Source organism: Pan paniscus, chromosome 10 (genome assembly GCF_029289425.2).
Source record: "Pan paniscus chromosome 10, NHGRI_mPanPan1-v2.0_pri, whole genome shotgun sequence".
NCBI classification, from domain to species: Eukaryota; Metazoa; Chordata; class Mammalia; order Primates; family Hominidae; genus Pan; species Pan paniscus.
Genome location: NC_073259.2, coordinates 57,606,625 through 57,624,699, shown reverse-complemented (window position 1 = coordinate 57,624,699; position 18,075 = coordinate 57,606,625).

The following is an 18,075-nucleotide window of genomic DNA, read 5'->3' as shown; positions in this document are numbered from 1 at the left end:
CTCTATGAAAAGAAAGGTTAAACTCTGTGAGTTGAACACCTCCAGTACAAAGTAGTTTCTGAGAATGATTCTGTCTAGTTTTTAAACGAGGATATTGCCATTTCTAAGATTGGCCTCAAATCTCTTGAAATCTCCACTTGCAAATTCCACAAAAAGAGTGTTTCAAAACTGCTCTGTCTAAAGGAACTTTCAGCTCTGTGAGTTGAATACAAACAACGCAAAGAAGTTACTGAGAATTCTTCTGTCTAGCATTCTATGAAGAAATCCCGTTTCCAACGAAGGCCTCAACCAGGTCTAAATATCCACTTGCAGACTTAACAAACAGAGTGTTTTCAAACTGCTCTATGAAAAGGAAGGTTAAACTCTGTGAGTTGAACACACCCATTACAAAGTAGTTTCTGAGAATGATTCTGTGTAGTTTTGAAACGGGGTTATTTCAATTTCTAAGATTGGCCTCAAATCGCAGGAAATCTCCACTTGCAATTTCCACAAAAAGAGTGTTTCAAAACTGATCTTTCTAAAGGAAGGTTTAACTCTGTGAGTTGAACACACACCACACAAAGAAGTTACTGAGAATTCTTCTTTCTTGCAGAATATGAAGAAATCCCGTTTCCAACGAAGGCCACAAAGAGGTCTAAATATCCACTTGCAGACTTAAGAAACAGAGTGTTTCCAAACTGCTCTATGAAAAGAAAGGTTAAACTCTGTGAGTTGAACACATCCAGTACAAAGTAGTTTCTGAGAATGATTCTGTCTAGTTTTTAAACGAGGATATTGCCATTTCTAAGATTGGCCTCAAATCTCTTGAAATCTCCACTTGCAAATTCCACAAAAAGAGTGTTTCAAAACTGCTCTGTCTAAAGGAACGTTCAGCTCTGTGAGTTGAATACAAACAATGCAAAGAAGTTACTGAGAATTCTTCTGTCTAGCATTTTATGAAGAAATCCCGTTTCCAAAGAAGGCCTCAACCAGGTCTAAATATCCACTTGCAGACTTAACAAACAGAGTGTTTTCAAACTGCTCTATGAAAAGGAAGGTTAAACTCTGTGAGTTGAAGGTACCGATTACAAAGTAGTTTCTGAGAATGATTCTGTGTAGTTTTGAAACGGGGTTCTTTCAATTTCTAAGATTGGCCTCAAATCGCAGGAAATCTCCCCTTGCAATTTCCACAAAAAGAGTGTTTCAAAACTGATCTTTCTAAAGGAAGGTTTAACTCTGTGAGTTGAACACACACCACACAAAGAAGTTACTGAGAATTCTTCTTTCTTGCAGTATATGAAGAAATCCCGTTTCCAACGAAGGCCACAAAGAGGTCTAAATATCCACTTGCAGACTTAAGAAACAGAGTGTTTCCAAACTGCTCTATGAAAAGAAAGGTTAAACTCTGTGAGTTGAACACATCCAGTACAAAGTAGTTTCTGAGAATGATTCTGTCTAGTTTTTAAACGAGGATATTGCCATTTCTAAGATTGGCCTCAAATCTCTTGAAATCTCCACTTGCAAATTCCACAAAAAGAGTGTTTCAAAACTGCTCTGTCTAAAGGAACGTTCAGCTCTGTGAGTTGAATACAAACAACGCAAAGAAGTTACTGAGAATTCTTCTGTCTAGCATTTTATGAAGAAATCCCGTTTCCAACGAAGGCCTCAACCAGGTCTAAATATCCACTTGCAGACTTAACAAATAGAGTGTTTTGAAACTGCTCTATGAAAAGGAAGGTTAAACTCTGTGAGTTGAAGACACCCATTACAAAGTAGTTTCTGAGAATGATTCTGAGTAGTTTTGAAACGGGGTTCTTTCAATTTCTAAGATTGGCCTCAAATCGCAGGAAATCTCCACTTGCAATTTCCACAAAAAGAGTGTTTCAAAACTGATCTTTCTAAAGGAAGGTTTAACTCTGTGAGTTGAACACACACCACACAAACAAGTTACTGAGAATTCTTCTTTCTTGCAGTATATGAAGAAATCCCGTTTCCAACGAAGGCCACAAACAGGTCTAAATATCCACTTGCAGACTTAACAAACAGAGTGTTTCCAAACTGCTCTATGAAAAGAAAGGTTAAACTCTGTGAGTTGAACACCTCCAGTACAAAGTAGTTTCTGAGAATGATTCTGTCTAGTTTTTAAACGAGGATATTGCCATTTCTAAGATTGGCCTCAAATCTCTTGAAATCTCCACTTGCAAATTCCACAAAAAGAGTGTTTCAAAACTGCTCTGTCTAAAGGAACATTCAGCTCTGTGAGTTGAATACAAACAATGCAAAGAAGTTACTGAGAATTCTTCTGTCTAGCATTCTATGAAGAAATCCCGTTTCCAACGAAGGCCTCAACCAGGTCTAAATATCCACTTGCAGACTTAACAAACAGAGTGTTTTCAAACTGCTCTATGAAAAGGAAGGTTAAACTCTGTGAGTTGAACACACCCATTACAAAGTAGTTTCTGAGAATGATTCTGTGTAGTTTTGAAACGGGGTTATTTCAATTTCTAAGATTGGCCTCAAATCGCAGGAAATCTCCACTTGCAATTTCCACAAAAAGAGTGTTTCAAAACTGATCTTTCTAAAGGAAGGTTTAACTCTGTGAGTTGAACACACACCACACAAAGAAGTTACTGAGAATTCTTCTTTCTTGCAGAATATGAAGAAATCCCGTTTCCAACGAAGGCCACAAAGAGGTCTAAATATCCACTTGCAGACTTAAGAAACAGAGTGTTTCCAAACTGCTCTATGAAAAGAAAGGTTAAACTCTGTGAGTTGAACACATCCAGTACAAAGTAGTTTCTGAGAATGATTCTGTCTAGTTTTTAAACGAGGATATTGCCATTTTTAAGATTGGCCTCAAATCTCTTGAAATCTCCACTTGCAAATTCCACAAAAAGAGTGTTTCAAAACTGCTCTGTCTAAAGGAACGTTCAGCTCTGTGAGTTGAATACAAACAATGCAAAGAAGTTACTGAGAATTCTTCTGTCTAGCATTCTATGAAGAAATCCCGTTTCCAACGAAGGCCTCAACCAGGTCTAAATATCCACTTGCAGACTTAACAAACAGAGTGTTTTCAAACCGCTCTATGAAAAGAAAGGTTAAACTCTGTGAGTTGAACACACCCATTACAAAGTAGTTTCTGAGAATGATTCTGTGTAGTTTTGAAACGGGGTTCTTTCAATTTCTAAGATTGGCCTCAAATCGCAGGAAATCTCCACTTGCAATTTCCACAAAAAGAGTGTTTCAAAACTGATCTTTCTAAAGGAAGGTTTAACTCTGTGAGTTGAACACACACCACACAAAGAAGTTACTGAGAATTCTTCTTTCTTGCAGTATATGAAGAAATCCCGTTTCCAACGAAGGCCACAAAGAGGTCTAAATATCCACTTGCAGACTTAACAAACAGAGTGTTTCCAAACTGCTCTATAAAAAGAAAGGTTAAACTCTGTGAGTTGAACACATCCAGTACAAAGTAGTTTCTGAGAATGATTCTGTCTAGTTTTTAAACGAGGATATTGCCATTTCTAAGATTGGCCTCAAATCTCTTGAAATCTCCACTTGCAAATTCCACAAAAAGAGTGTTTCAAAACTGCTCTGTCTAAAGGAACGTTCAGCTCTGTGAGTTGAATACAAACAACGCAAAGAAGTTACTGAGAATTCTTCTGTCTAGCATTCTATGAAGAAATCCCTTTTCCAACGAAGGCCTCAACCAGGTCTAAATATCCACTTGCAGACTTAACAAACAGAGTGTTTTCAAACTGCTCTATGAAAAGGAAGGTTAAACTCTGTGAGTTGAACACACCCATTACAAAGTAGTTTCTGAGAATGATTCTGTGTAGTTTTGAAACGGGGTTATTTCAATTTCTAAGATTGGCCTCAAATCGCAGGAAATCTCCACTTGCAATTTCCACAAAAAGAGTGTTTCAAAACTGATCTTTCTAAAGGAAGGTTTAACTCTGTGAGTTGAACACACACCACACAAAGAAGTTACTGAGAATTCTTCTTTCTTGCAGTATATGAAGAAATCCCGTTTACAACGAAGGCCACAAAGAGGTCTAAATATCCACATGCAGACTTAAGAAACAGAGTGTTTCCAAACTGCTCTATGAAAAGAAAGGTTAAACTCTGTGAGTTGAACACATCCAGTACAAAGTAGTTTCTGAGAATGATTCTGTCTAGTTTTTAAACGAGGATATTGCCATTTCTAAGATTGGCCTCAAATCTCTTGAAATCTCCACTTGCAAATTCCACAAAAAGAGTGTTTCAAAACTGCTCTGTCTAAAGGAACGTTCAGCTCTGTGAGTTGAATACAAACAACGCAAAGAAGTTACTGAGAATTATTCTGTCTAGCATTCTATGAAGAAATCCCGTTTCCAACGAAGGCCTCAATCAGGTCTAAATATCCACTTGCAGACTTAACAAACAGAGTGTTTTCAAACTGCTCTATGAAAAGAAAGGTTAAACTCTGTGAGTTGAACACACCCATTACAAAGTAGTTTCTGAGAATGATTCTGTGTAGTTTTGAAACGGGGTTATTTCAATTTCTAAGATTGGCCTCAAATCGCAGGAAATCTCCACTTGCAATTTCCACAAAAAGAGTGTTTCAAAACTGATCTTTCTAAAGGAAGGTTTAACTCTGTGAGTTGAACACACACCACAAAAAGAAGTTGCTGAGAATTCTTCTTTCTTGCAGTATATGAATAAATCCCGTTTCCAACGAAGGCCACAAACAGGTCAAAATATCCACTTGCAGACTTAACAAACAGAGTGTTTCCAAACTGCTCTATGAAAAGAAAGGTTAAACTCTGTGAGTTGAACACATCCAGTTCAAAGTAGTTTCTGAGAATGATTCTCTCTAGTTTTTAAACGAGGATATTGCCATTTCTAAGATTGGCCTCAAATCTCTTGAAATCTCCACTTGCAAATTCCACAAAAAGAGTGTTTCAAAACTGCTCTGTCTAAAGGAACGTTCAGCTCTGTGAGTTGAATACAAACAACGCAAAGATGTTACTGAGAATTCTTCTGTCTACCATTCTATGAAGAAATCCCGTTTCCAACGAAGGCCTCAACCAGGTCTAAATATCCACTTGCAGACTTAACAAACAGAGTGTTTTCAAACTCCTCTATGAAAAGGAAGGTTAAACTCTGTGAGTTGAACACACCCATTACAAAGTAGTTTCTGAGAATGATTCTGTGTAGTTTTGAAACGGGGTTATTTCAATTTCTAAGATTGGCCTCAAATCGCAGGAAATCTCCACTTGCAATTTCCACAAAAAGAGTGTTTCAAAACTGATCTTTCTAAAGGAAGGTTTAACTCTGTGAGTTGAACACACACCACACAAAGAAGTTACTGAGAATTCTTCTTTCTTGCAGAATATGAAGAAATCCCGTTTCCAACGAAGGCCACAAAGAGGTCTAAATATCCACTTGCAGACTTAAGAAACAGAGTGTTTCCAAACTGCTCTATGAAAAGAAAGGTTAAACTCTGTGAGTTGAACACATCCAGTACAAAGTAGTTTCTGAGAATGATTCTGTCTAGTTTTTAAACGAGGATATTGCCATTTCTAAGATTGGCCTCAAATCTCTTGAAATCTCCACTTGCAAATTCCACAAAAAGAGTGTTTCAAAACTGCTCTGTCTAAAGGAACGTTCAGCTCTGTGAGTTGAATACAAACAACGCAAAGATGTTACTGAGAATTCTTCTGTCTAGCATTCTATGAAGAAATCCCGTTTCCAACGAAGGCCTCAACCAGGTCTAAATATCCACTTGCAGACTTAACAAACAGAGTGTTTTCAAACTGCTCTATGAAAAGGAAGGTTAAACTCTGTGAGTTGAACACACCCATTACAAAGTAGTTTCTGAGAATGATTCTGTGTAGTTTTGAAACGGGGTTATTTCAATTTCTAAGATTGGCCTCAAATCGCAGGAAATCTCCACTTGCAATTTCCACAAAAAGAGTGTTTCAAAACTGATCTTTCTAAAGGAAGGTTTAACTCTGTGAGTTGAACACATACCACAAAAAGAAGTTGCTGAGAATTCTTCTTTCTTGCAGTATATGAAGAAATCCCGTTTCCAACGAAGGCCACAAACAGGTCAAAATATCCACTTGCAGACTTAACAAACAGAGTGTTTCCAAACTGCTCTATGAAAAGAAAGGTTAAACTCTGTGAGTTGAACACATCCAGTTCAAAGTAGTTTCTGAGAATGATTCTCTCTAGTTTTTAAACGAGGATATTGCCATTTCTAAGATTGGCCTCAAATCTCTTGAAATCTCCACTTGCAAATTCCACAAAAAGAGTGTTTCAAAACTGCTCTGTCTAAAGGAACGTTCAGCTCTGTGAGTTGAATACAAACAACGCAAAGATGTTACTGAGAATTCTTCTGTCTAGCATTCTATGAAGAAATCCCGTTTCCAACGAAGGCCTCAACCAGGTCTAAATATCCACTTGCAGACTTAACAAACAGAGTGTTTTCAAACTGCTCTATGAAAAGGAAGGTTAAACTCTGTGAGTTGAACACACCCATTACAAAGTAGTTTCTGAGAATGATTCTGTGTAGTTTTGAAACGGGGTTATTTCAATTTCTAAGATTGGCCTCAAATCGCAGGAAATCTCCACTTGCAATTTCCACAAAAAGAGTGTTTCAAAACTGATCTTTCTAAAGGAAGGTTTAACTCTGTGAGTTGAACACACACCACACAAAGAAGTTACTGAGAATTCTTCTTTCTTGCAGAATATGAAGAAATCCCGTTTCCAACGAAGGCCACAAAGAGGTCTAAATATCCACTTGCAGACTTAAGAAACAGAGTGTTTCCAAACTGCTCTATGAAAAGAAAGGTTAAACTCTGTGAGTTGAACACATCCAGTACAAAGTAGTTTCTGAGAATGATTCTGTCTAGTTTTTAAACGAGGATATTGCCATTTCTAAGATTGGCCTCAAATCTCTTGAAATCTCCACTTGCAAATTCCACAAAAAGAGTGTTTCAAAACTGCTCTGTCTAAAGGAACGTTCAGCTCTGTGAGTTGAATACAAACAATGCAAAGAAGTTACTGAGAATTCTTCTGTCTAGCATTCTATGAAGAAATCCCGTTTCCAACGAAGGCCTCAACCAGGTCTAAATATCCACTTGCAGACTTAACAAACAGAGTGTTTTCAAACTGCTCTATGAATAGAAAGGTTAAACTCTGTGAGTTGAACACACCCATTACAAAGTAGTTTCTGAGAATGATTCTGTGTAGTTTTGAAATGGGGTTCTTTCAATTTCTAAGATTGGCCTCAAATCGCAGGAAATCTCCCCTTGCAATTTCCACAAAAAGAGTGTTTCAAAACTGATCTTTCTAAAGGAAGGTTTAACTCTGTGAGTTGAACACACACCACACAAAGAAGTTACTGAGAATTCTTCTTTCTTGCAGTATATTAAGAAATCCCGTTTCCAACGAAGGCCACAAACAGGTCTAAATATCCACTTGCAGACTTAACAAACAGAGTGTTTCCAAACTGCTCTATGAAAAGAAAGGTTAAACTCTGTGAGTTGAACACATCCAGTACAAAGTAGTTTCTGAGAATGATTCTGTCTAGTTTTTAAACGAGGATATTGCCATTTCTAAGATTGGCCTCAAATCTCTTGAAATCTCCACTTGCAAATTCCACAAAAAGAGTGTTTCAAAACTGCTCTGTCTAAAGGAACGTTCAGCTCTGTGAGTTGAATACAAACAATGCAAAGAAGTTACTGAGAATTCTTCTGTCTAGCATTTTATGAAGAAATCCCGTTTCCAAAGAAGGCCTCAACCAGGTCTAAATATCCACTTGCAGACTTAACAAACAGAGTGTTTTCAAACTGCTCTATGAAAAGGAAGGTTAAACTCTGTGAGTTGAAGATACCGATTACAAAGTAGTTTCTGAGAATGATTCTGTGTAGTTTTGAAACGGGGTTCTTTCAATTTCTAAGATTGGCCTCAAATCGCAGGAAATCTCCCCTTGCAATTTCCACAAAAAGAGTGTTTCAAAACTGATCTTTCTAAAGGAAGGTTTAACTCTGTGAGTTGAACACACACCACAAAAAGAAGTTGCTGAGAATTCTTCTTTCTTGCAGTATATGAAGAAATCCCGTTTCCAACGAAGGCCACAAACAGGTCAAAATATCCACTTGCAGACTTAACAAACAGAGTGTTTCCAAACTGCTCTATGAAAAGAAAGGTTAAACTCTGTGAGTTGAACACATCCAGTTCAAAGTAGTTTCTGAGAATGATTCTGTCTAGTTTTTAAACGAGGATATTGCCATTTCTAAGATTGGCCTCAAATCTCTTGAAATCTCCACTTGCAAATTCCACAAAAAGAGTGTTTCAAAACTGCTCTGTCTAAAGGAACGTTCAGCTCTGTGAGTTGAATACAAACAACGCAAAGAAGTTACTGAGAATTCTTCTGTCTAGCATGTTATGAAGAAATCCCGTTTCCAACGAAGGCCTCAACCAGGTCTAAATATCCACTTGCAGACTTAACAAATAGAGTGTTTTCAAACTGCTCTATGAAAAGGAAGGTTAAACTCTGTGAGTTGAAGACACCCATTACAAAGTAGTTTCTGAGAATGATTCTGAGTAGTTTTGAAACGGGGTTCTTTCAATTTCTAAGATTGGCCTCAAATCGCAGGAAATCTCCACTTGCAATTTCCACAAAAAGAGTGTTTCAAAACTGATCTTTCTAAAGGAAGGTTTAACTCTGTGAGTTGAACACACACCACACAAAGAAGTTACTGAGAATTCTTCTTTCTTGCAGTATATGAAGAAATCCCGTTTCCAACGAAGGCCACAAACAGGTCTAAATATCCACTTGCAGACTTAAGAAACAGAGTGTTTCCAAACTGCTCTATGAAAAGAAAGGTTAAACTCTGTGAGTTGAACACATCCAGTACAAAGTAGTTTCTGAGAATGATTCTGTCTAGTTTTTAAACGAGGATATTGCCATTTCTAAGATTGGCCTCAAATCTCTTGAAATCTCCACTTGCAAATTCCACAAAAAGAGTGTTTCAAAACTGCTCTGTCTAAAGGAACGTTCAGCTCTGTGAGTTGAATACAAACAACGCAAAGAAGTTACTGAGAATTCTTCTGTCTAGCATTCTATGAAGAAATCCCGTTTCCAACGAAGGCCTCAATCAGGTCTAAATATCCACTTGCAGACTTAACAAACAGAGTGTTTTCAAACTGCTCTATGAAAAGAAAGGTTAAACTCTGTGAGTTGAACACACCCATTACAAAGTAGTTTCTGAGAATGATTCTGTGTAGTTTTGAAACGGGGTTATTTCAATTTCTAAGATTGGCCTCAAATCGCAGGAAATCTCCACTTGCAATTTCCACAAAAAGAGTGTTTCAAAACTGATCTTTCTAAAGGAAGGTTTAACTCTGTGAGTTGAACACACACCACAAAAAGAAGTTGCTGAGAATTCTTCTTTCTTACAGTATATGAAGAAATCCCGTTTCCAACGAAGGCCACAAAGAGGTCTAAATATCCACTTGCAGACTTAACAAACAGAGTGTTTCCAAACTGCTCTATGAAAAGAAAGGTTAAACTCTGTGAGTTGAACACATCCAGTTCAAAGTAGTTTCTGAGAATGATTCTCTCTAGTTTTTAAACGAGGATATTGCCATTTCTAAGATTGGCCTCAAATCTCTTGAAATCTCCACTTGCAAATTCCACAAAAAGAGTGTTTCAAAACTGCTCTGTCTAAAGGAACGTTCAGCTCTGTGAGTTGAATACAAACAACGCAAAGAAGTTACTGAGAATTCTTCTGTCTAGCATTCTATGAAGAAATCCCGTTTCCAAAGAAGGCCTCAACCAGGTCTAAATATCCACTTGCAGACTTAACAAACAGAGTGTTTTCAAACTGCTCTATGAAAAGGAAGGTTAAACTCTGTGAGTTGAACACACCCATTACAAAGTAGTTTCTGAGAATGATTCTGTGTAGTTTTGAAACGGGGTTATTTCAATTTCTAAGATTGGCCTCAAATCGCAGGAAATCTCCACTTGCAATTTCCACAAAAAGAGTGTTTCAAAACTGATCTTTCTAAAGGAAGGTTTAACTCTGTGAGTTGAACACACAGCACACAAAGAAGTTACTGAGAATTCTTCTTTCTTGCAGAATATGAAGAAATCCCGTTTCCAACGAAGGCCACAAAGAGGTCTAAATATCCACTTGCAGACTTAAGAAACAGAGTGTTTCCAAACTGCTCTATGAAAAGAAAGGTTAAACTCTGTGAGTTGAACACATCCAGTACAAAGTAGTTTCTGAGAATGATTCTGTCTAGTTTTTAAACGAGGATATTGCCATTTCTAAGATTGGCCTCAAATCTCTTGAAATCTCCACTTGCAAATTCCACAAAAAGAGTGTTTCAAAACTGCTCTGTCTAAAGGAACGTTCAGCTCTGTGAGTTGAATACAAACAATGCAAAGAAGTTACTGAGAATTCTTCTGTCTAGCATTCTATGAAGAAATCCCGTTTCCAACGAAGTCCTCAACCAGGTCTAAATATCCAATTGCAGACTTAACAAACAGAGTGTTTTCAAACTGCTCTATGAATAGAAAGGTTAAACTCTGTGAGTTGAACACACCCATTACAAAGTAGTTTCTGAGAATGATTCTGTGTAGTTTTGAAACGGGGTTATTTCAATTTCTAAGATTGGCCTCAAATCGCAGGAAATCTCCACTTGCAATTTCCACAAAAAGAGTGTTTCAAAACTGATCTTTCTAAAGGAAGGTTTAACTCTGTGAGTTGAACACACACCACAAAAAGAAGTTGCTGAGAATTCTTCTTTCTTACAGTATATGAAGAAATCCCGTTTCCAACGAAGGCCACAAAGAGGTCTAAATATCCACTTGCAGACTTAACAAACAGAGTGTTTCCAAACTGCTCTATGAAAAGAAAGGTTAAACTCTGTGAGTTGAACACATCCAGTTCAAAGTAGTTTCTGAGAATGATTCTCTCTAGTTTTTAAACGAGGATATTGCCATTTCTAAGATTGGCCTCAAATCTCTTGAAATCTCCACTTGCAAATTCCACAAAAAGAGTGTTTCAAAACTGCTCTGTCTAAAGGAACGTTCAGCTCTGTGAGTTGAATACAAACAACGCAAAGAAGTTACTGAGAATTCTTCTGTCTAGCATTCTATGAAGAAATCCCGTTTCCAAAGAAGGCCTCAACCAGGTCTAAATATCCACTTGCAGACTTAACAAACAGAGTGTTTTCAAACTGCTCTATGAAAAGGAAGGTTAAACTCTGTGAGTTGAACACACCCATTACAAAGTAGTTTCTGAGAATGATTCTGTGTAGTTTTGAAACGGGGTTATTTCAATTTCTAAGATTGGCCTCAAATCGCAGGAAATCTCCACTTGCAATTTCCACAAAAAGAGTGTTTCAAAACTGATCTTTCTAAAGGAAGGTTTAACTCTGTGAGTTGAACACACAGCACACAAAGAAGTTACTGAGAATTCTTCTTTCTTGCAGAATATGAAGAAATCCCGTTTCCAACGAAGGCCACAAAGAGGTCTAAATATCCACTTGCAGACTTAAGAAACAGAGTGTTTCCAAACTGCTCTATGAAAAGAAAGGTTAAACTCTGTGAGTTGAACACATCCAGTACAAAGTAGTTTCTGAGAATGATTCTGTCTAGTTTTTAAACGAGGATATTGCCATTTCTAAGATTGGCCTCAAATCTCTTGAAATCTCCACTTGCAAATTCCACAAAAAGAGTGTTTCAAAACTGCTCTGTCTAAAGGAACGTTCAGCTCTGTGAGTTGAATACAAACAACGCAAAGAAGTTACTGAGAATTCTTCTGTCTGGCATTTTATGAAGAAATCCCGTTTCCAACGAAGGCCTCAACCAGGTCTAAATATCCACTTGCAGACTTAACAAATAGAGTGTTTTGAAACTGCTCTATGAAAAGGAAGGTTAAACTCTGTGAGTTGAAGACACCCATTACAAAGTAGTTTCTGAGAATGATTCTGAGTAGTTTTGAAACGGGGTTCTTTCAATTTCTAAGATTGGCCTCAAATCGCAGGAAATCTCCACTTGCAATTTCCACAAAAAGAGTGTTTCAAAACTGATCTTTCTAAAGGAAGGTTTAACTCTGTGAGTTGAACACACACCACACAAACAAGTTACTGAGAATTCTTCTTTCTTGCAGTATATGAAGAAATCCCGTTTCCAACGAAGGCCACAAAGAGGTCTAAATATCCACTTGCAGACTTAACAAACAGAGTGTTTCCAAACTGCTCTATGAAAAGAAAGGTTAAACTCTGTGAGTTGAACACCTCCAGTACAAAGTAGTTTCTGAGAATGATTCTGTCTAGTTTTTAAACGAGGATATTGCCATTTCTAAGATTGGCCTCAAATCTCTTGAAATCTCCACTTGCAAATTCCACAAAAAGAGTGTTTCAAAACTGCTCTGTCTAAAGGAACGTTCAGCTCTGTGAGTTGAATACAAACAACGCAAAGAAGTTACTGAGAATTCTTCTGTCTAGCATTCTATGAAGAAATCCCGTTTCCAACGAAGGCCTCAACCAGGTCTAAATATCCACTTGCAGACTTAACAAACAGAGTGTTTTCAAACTGCTCTATGAAAAGGAAGGTTAAACTCTGTGAGTTGAACACACCCATTACAAAGTAGTTTCTGAGAATGATTCTGTGTAGTTTTGAAACGGGGTTATTTCAATTTCTAAGATTGGCCTCAAATCGCAGGAAATCTCCACTTGCAATTTCCACAAAAAGAGTGTTTCAAAACTGATCTTTCTAAAGGAAGGTTTAACTCTGTGAGTTGAACACACACCACACAAAGAAGTTACTGAGAATTCTTCTTTCTTGCAGTATATGAAGAAATCCCGTTTCCAACGAAGGCCACAAAGAGGTCTAAATATCCACTTGCAGACTTAAGAAACAGAGTGTTTCCAAACTGCTCTATGAAAAGAAAGGTTAAACTCTGTGAGTTGAACACATCCAGTACAAAGTAGTTTCTGAGAATGATTCTGTCTAGTTTTTAAACGAGGATATTGCCATTTCTAAGATTGGCCTCAAATCTCTTGAAATCTCCACTTGCAAATTCCACAAAAAGAGTGTTTCAAAACTGCTCTGTCTAAAGGAACGTTCAGCTCTGTGAGTTGAATACAAACAATGCAAAGAAGTTACTGAGAATTCTTCTGTCTAGCATTCTATGAAGAAATCCCGTTTCCAACGAAGGCCTCAACCAGGTCTAAATATCCACTTGCAGACTTAACAAACAGAGTGTTTTCAAACCGCTCTATGAAAAGAAAGGTTAAACTCTGTGAGTTGAACACACCCATTACAAAGTAGTTTCTGAGAATGATTCTGTGTAGTTTTGAAACGGGGTTATTTCAATTTCTAAGATTGGCCTCAAATCGCAGGAAATCTCCACTTGCAATTTCCACAAAAAGAGTGTTTCAAAACTGATCTTTCTAAAGGAAGGTTTAACTCTGTGAGTTGAACACACACCACACAAAGAAGTTACTGAGAATTCTTCTTTCTTGCAGTATATGAAGAAATCCCGTTTCCAACGAAGGCCACAAAGAGGTCTAAATATCCACTTGCAGACTTAAGAAACAGAGTGTTTCCAAACTGCTCTATGAAAAGAAAGGTTAAACTCTGTGAGTTGAACACATCCAGTACAAAGTAGTTTCTGAGAATGATTCTGTCTAGTTTTTAAACGAGGATATTGCCATTTCTAAGATTGGCCTCAAATCTCTTGAAATCTCCACTTGCAAATTCCACAAAAAGAGTGTTTCAAAACTGCTCTGTCTAAAGGAACGTTCAGCTCTGTGAGTTGAATACAAACAACGCAAAGAAGTTACTGAGAATTCTTCTGTCTAGCATTCTATGAAGAAATCCCGTTTCCAACGAAGGCCTCAATCAGGTCTAAATATCCACTTGCAGACTTAACAAACAGAGTGTTTTCAAACTGCTCTATGAAAAGAAAGGTTAAACTCTGTGAGTTGAACACACCCATTACAAAGTAGTTTCTGAGAATGATTCTGTGTAGTTTTGAAACGGGGTTATTTCAATTTCTAAGATTGGCCTCAAATCGCAGGAAATCTCCACTTGCAATTTCCACAAAAAGAGTGTTTCAAAACTGATCTTTCTAAAGGAAGGTTTAACTCTGTGAGTTGAACACACACCACAAAAAGAAGTTGCTGAGAATTCTTCTTTCTTACAGTATATGAAGAAATCCCGTTTCCAACGAAGGCCACAAACAGGTCAAAATATCCACTTGCAGACTTAACAAACAGAGTGTTTCCAAACTGCTCTATGAAAAGAAAGGTTAAACTCTGTGAGTTGAACACATCCAGTTCAAAGTAGTTTCTGAGAATGATTCTGTCTAGTTTTTAAACGAGGATATTGCCATTTCTAAGATTGGCCTCAAATCTCTTGAAATCTCCACTTGCAAATTCCACAAAAAGAGTGTTTCAAAACTGCTCTGTCTAAAGGAACGTTCAGCTCTGTGAGTTGAATACAAACAACGCAAAGAAGTTACTGAGAATTCTTCTGTCTAGCATTCTATGAAGAAATCCCGTTTCCAAAGAAGGCCTCAACCAGGTCTAAATATCCACTTGCAGACTTAACAAACAGAGTGTTTTCAAACTGCTCTATGAAAAGGAAGGTTAAACTCTGTGAGTTGAACACACCCATTACAAAGTAGTTTCTGAGAATGATTCTGTGTAGTTTTGAAACGGGGTTATTTCAATTTCTAAGATTGGCCTCAAATCGCAGGAAATCTCCACTTGCAATTTCCACAAAAAGAGTGTTTCAAAACTGATCTTTCTAAAGGAAGGTTTAACTCTGTGAGTTGAACACACACCACACAAAGAAGTTACTGAGAATTCTTCTTTCTTGCAGAATATGAAGAAATCCCGTTTCCAACGAAGGCCACAAAGAGGTCTAAATATCCACTTGCAGACTTAAGAAACAGAGTGTTTCCAAACTGCTCTATGAAAAGAAAGGTTAAACTCTGTGAGTTGAACACATCCAGTACAAAGTAGTTTCTGAGAATGATTCTGTCTAGTTTTTAAACGAGGATATTGCCATTTCTAAGATTGGCCTCAAATCTCTTGAAATCTCCACTTGCAAATTCCACAAAAAGAGTGTTTCAAAACTGCTCTGTCTAAAGGAACGTTCAGCTCTGTGAGTTGAATACAAACAATGCAAAGAAGTTACTGAGAATTCTTCTGTCTAGCATTCTATGAAGAAATCCCGTTTCCAACGAAGGCCTCAACCAGGTCTAAATATCCAATTGCAGACTTAACAAACAGAGTGTTTTCAAACTGCTCTATGAATAGAAAGGTTAAACTCTGTGAGTTGAACACACCCATTACAAAGTAGTTTCTGAGAATGATTCTGTGTAGTTTTGAAATGGGGTTCTTTCAATTTCTAAGATTGGCCTCAAATCGCAGGAAATCTCCAATTGCAATTTCCACAAAAAGAGTGTTTCAAAACTGATCTTTCTAAAGGAAGGTTTAACCCTGTGAGTTGAACACACACCACACAAACAAGTTACTGAGAATTCTTCTTTCTTGCAGTATATGAAGAAATCCCGTTTCCAACGAAGGCCACAAAGAGGTCTAAATATCCACTTGCAGACTTAACAAACAGAGTGTTTCCAAACTGCTCTATGAAAAGAAAGATTAAACTCTGTGAGTTGAACACCTCCAGTACAAAGTAGTTTCTGAGAATGATTCTGTCTAGTTTTTAAACGAGGATATTGCCATTTCTAAGATTGGCCTCAAATCTCTTGAAATCTCCACTTGCAAATTCCACAAAAAGAGTGTTTCAAAACTGCTCTGTCTAAAGGAACGTTCAGCTCTGTGAGTTGAATACAAACAACGCAAAGAAGTTACTGAGAATTCTTCTGTCTAGCATTCTATGAAGAAATCCCGTTTCCAACGAAGGCCTCAACCAGGTCTAAATATCCACTTGCAGACTTAACAAACAGAGTGTTTTCAAACTGCTCTATGAAAAGGAAGGTTAAACTCTGTGAGTTGAACACACCCATTACAAAGTAGTTTCTGAGAATGATTCTGTGTAGTTTTGAAACGGGGTTATTTCAATTTCTAAGATTGGCCTCAAATCGCAGGAAATCTCCACTTGCAATTTCCACAAAAAGAGTGTTTCAAAACTGATCTTTCTAAAGGAAGGTTTAACTCTGTGAGTTGAACACACACCACACAAAGAAGTTACTGAGAATTCTTCTTTCTTGCAGTATATGAAGAAATCCCGTTTCCAACGAAGGCCACAAAGAGGTCTAAATATCCACTTGCAGACTTAAGAAACAGAGTGTTTCCAAACTGCTCTATGAAAAGAAAGGTTAAACTCTGTGAGTTGAACACATCCAGTACAAAGTAGTTTCTGAGAATGATTCTGTCTAGTTTTTAAACGAGGATATTGCCATTTCTAAGATTGGCCTCAAATCTCTTGAAATCTCCACTTGCAAATTCCACAAAAAGAGTGTTTCAAAACTGCTCTGTCTAAAGGAACGTTCAGCTCTGTGAGTTGAATACAAACAATGCAAAGAAGTTACTGAGAATTCTTCTGTCTAGCATTCTATGAAGAAATCCCGTTTCCAACGAAGGCCTCAACCAGGTCTAAATATCCACTTGCAGACTTAACAAACAGAGTGTTTTCAAACCGCTCTATGAAAAGAAAGGTTAAACTCTGTGAGTTGAACACACCCATTACAAAGTAGTTTCTGAGAATGATTCTGTGTAGTTTTGAAACGGGGTTATTTCAATTTCTAAGATTGGCCTCAAATCGCAGGAAATCTCCACTTGCAATTTCCACAAAAAGAGTGTTTCAAAACTGATCTTTCTAAAGGAAGGTTTAACTCTGTGAGTTGAACACACACCACACAAAGAAGTTACTGAGAATTCTTCTTTCTTGCAGTATATGAAGAAATCCCGTTTCCAACGAAGGCCACAAAGAGGTCTAAATATCCACTTGCAGACTTAAGAAACAGAGTGTTTCCAAACTGCTCTATGAAAAGAAAGGTTAAACTCTGTGAGTTGAACACATCCAGTACAAAGTAGTTTCTGAGAATGATTCTGTCTAGTTTTTAAACGAGGATATTGCCATTTCTAAGATTGGCCTCAAATCTCTTGAAATCTCCACTTGCAAATTCCACAAAAAGAGTGTTTCAAAACTGCTCTGTCTAAAGGAACGTTCAGCTCTGTGAGTTGAATACAAACAATGCAAAGAAGTTACTGAGAATTCTTCTGTCTAGCATTCTATGAAGAAATCCCGTTTCCAACGAAGGCCTCAACCAGGTCTAAATATCCACTTGCAGACTTAACAAACAGAGTGTTTTCAAACCGCTCTATGAAAAGAAAGGTTAAACTCTGTGAGTTGAACACACCCATTACAAAGTAGTTTCTGAGAATGATTCTGTGTAGTTTTGAAACGGGGTTCTTTCAATTTCTAAGATTGGCCTCAAATCGCAGGAAATCTCCACTTGCAATTTCCACAAAAAGAGTGTTTCAAAACTGATCTTTCTAAAGGAAGGTTTAACTCTGTGAGTTGAACACACACCACACAAAGAAGTTACTGAGAATTCTTCTTTCTTGCAGTATATGAAGAAATCCCGTTTCCAACGAAGGCCACAAACAGGTCTAAATATCCACTTGCAGACTTAAGAAACAGAGTGTTTCCAAACTGCTCTATGAAAAGAAAGGTTAAACTCTGTGAGTTGAACACATCCAGTACAAAGTAGTTTCTGAGAATGATTCTGTCTAGTTTTTAAACGAGGATATTGCCATTTCTAAGATTGGCCTCAAATCTCTTGAAATCTCCACTTGCAAATTCCACAAAAAGAGTGTTTCAAAACTGCTCTGTCTAAAGGAACGTTCAGCTCTGTGAGTTGAATACAAACAACGCAAAGAAGTTACTGAGAATTCTTCTGTCTAGCATTCTATGAAGAAATCCCGTTTCCAACGAAGGCCTCAATCAGGTCTAAATATCCACTTGCAGACTTAACAAACAGAGTGTTTTCAAACTGCTCTATGAAAAGAAAGGTTAAACTCTGTGAGTTGAACACACCCATTACAAAGTAG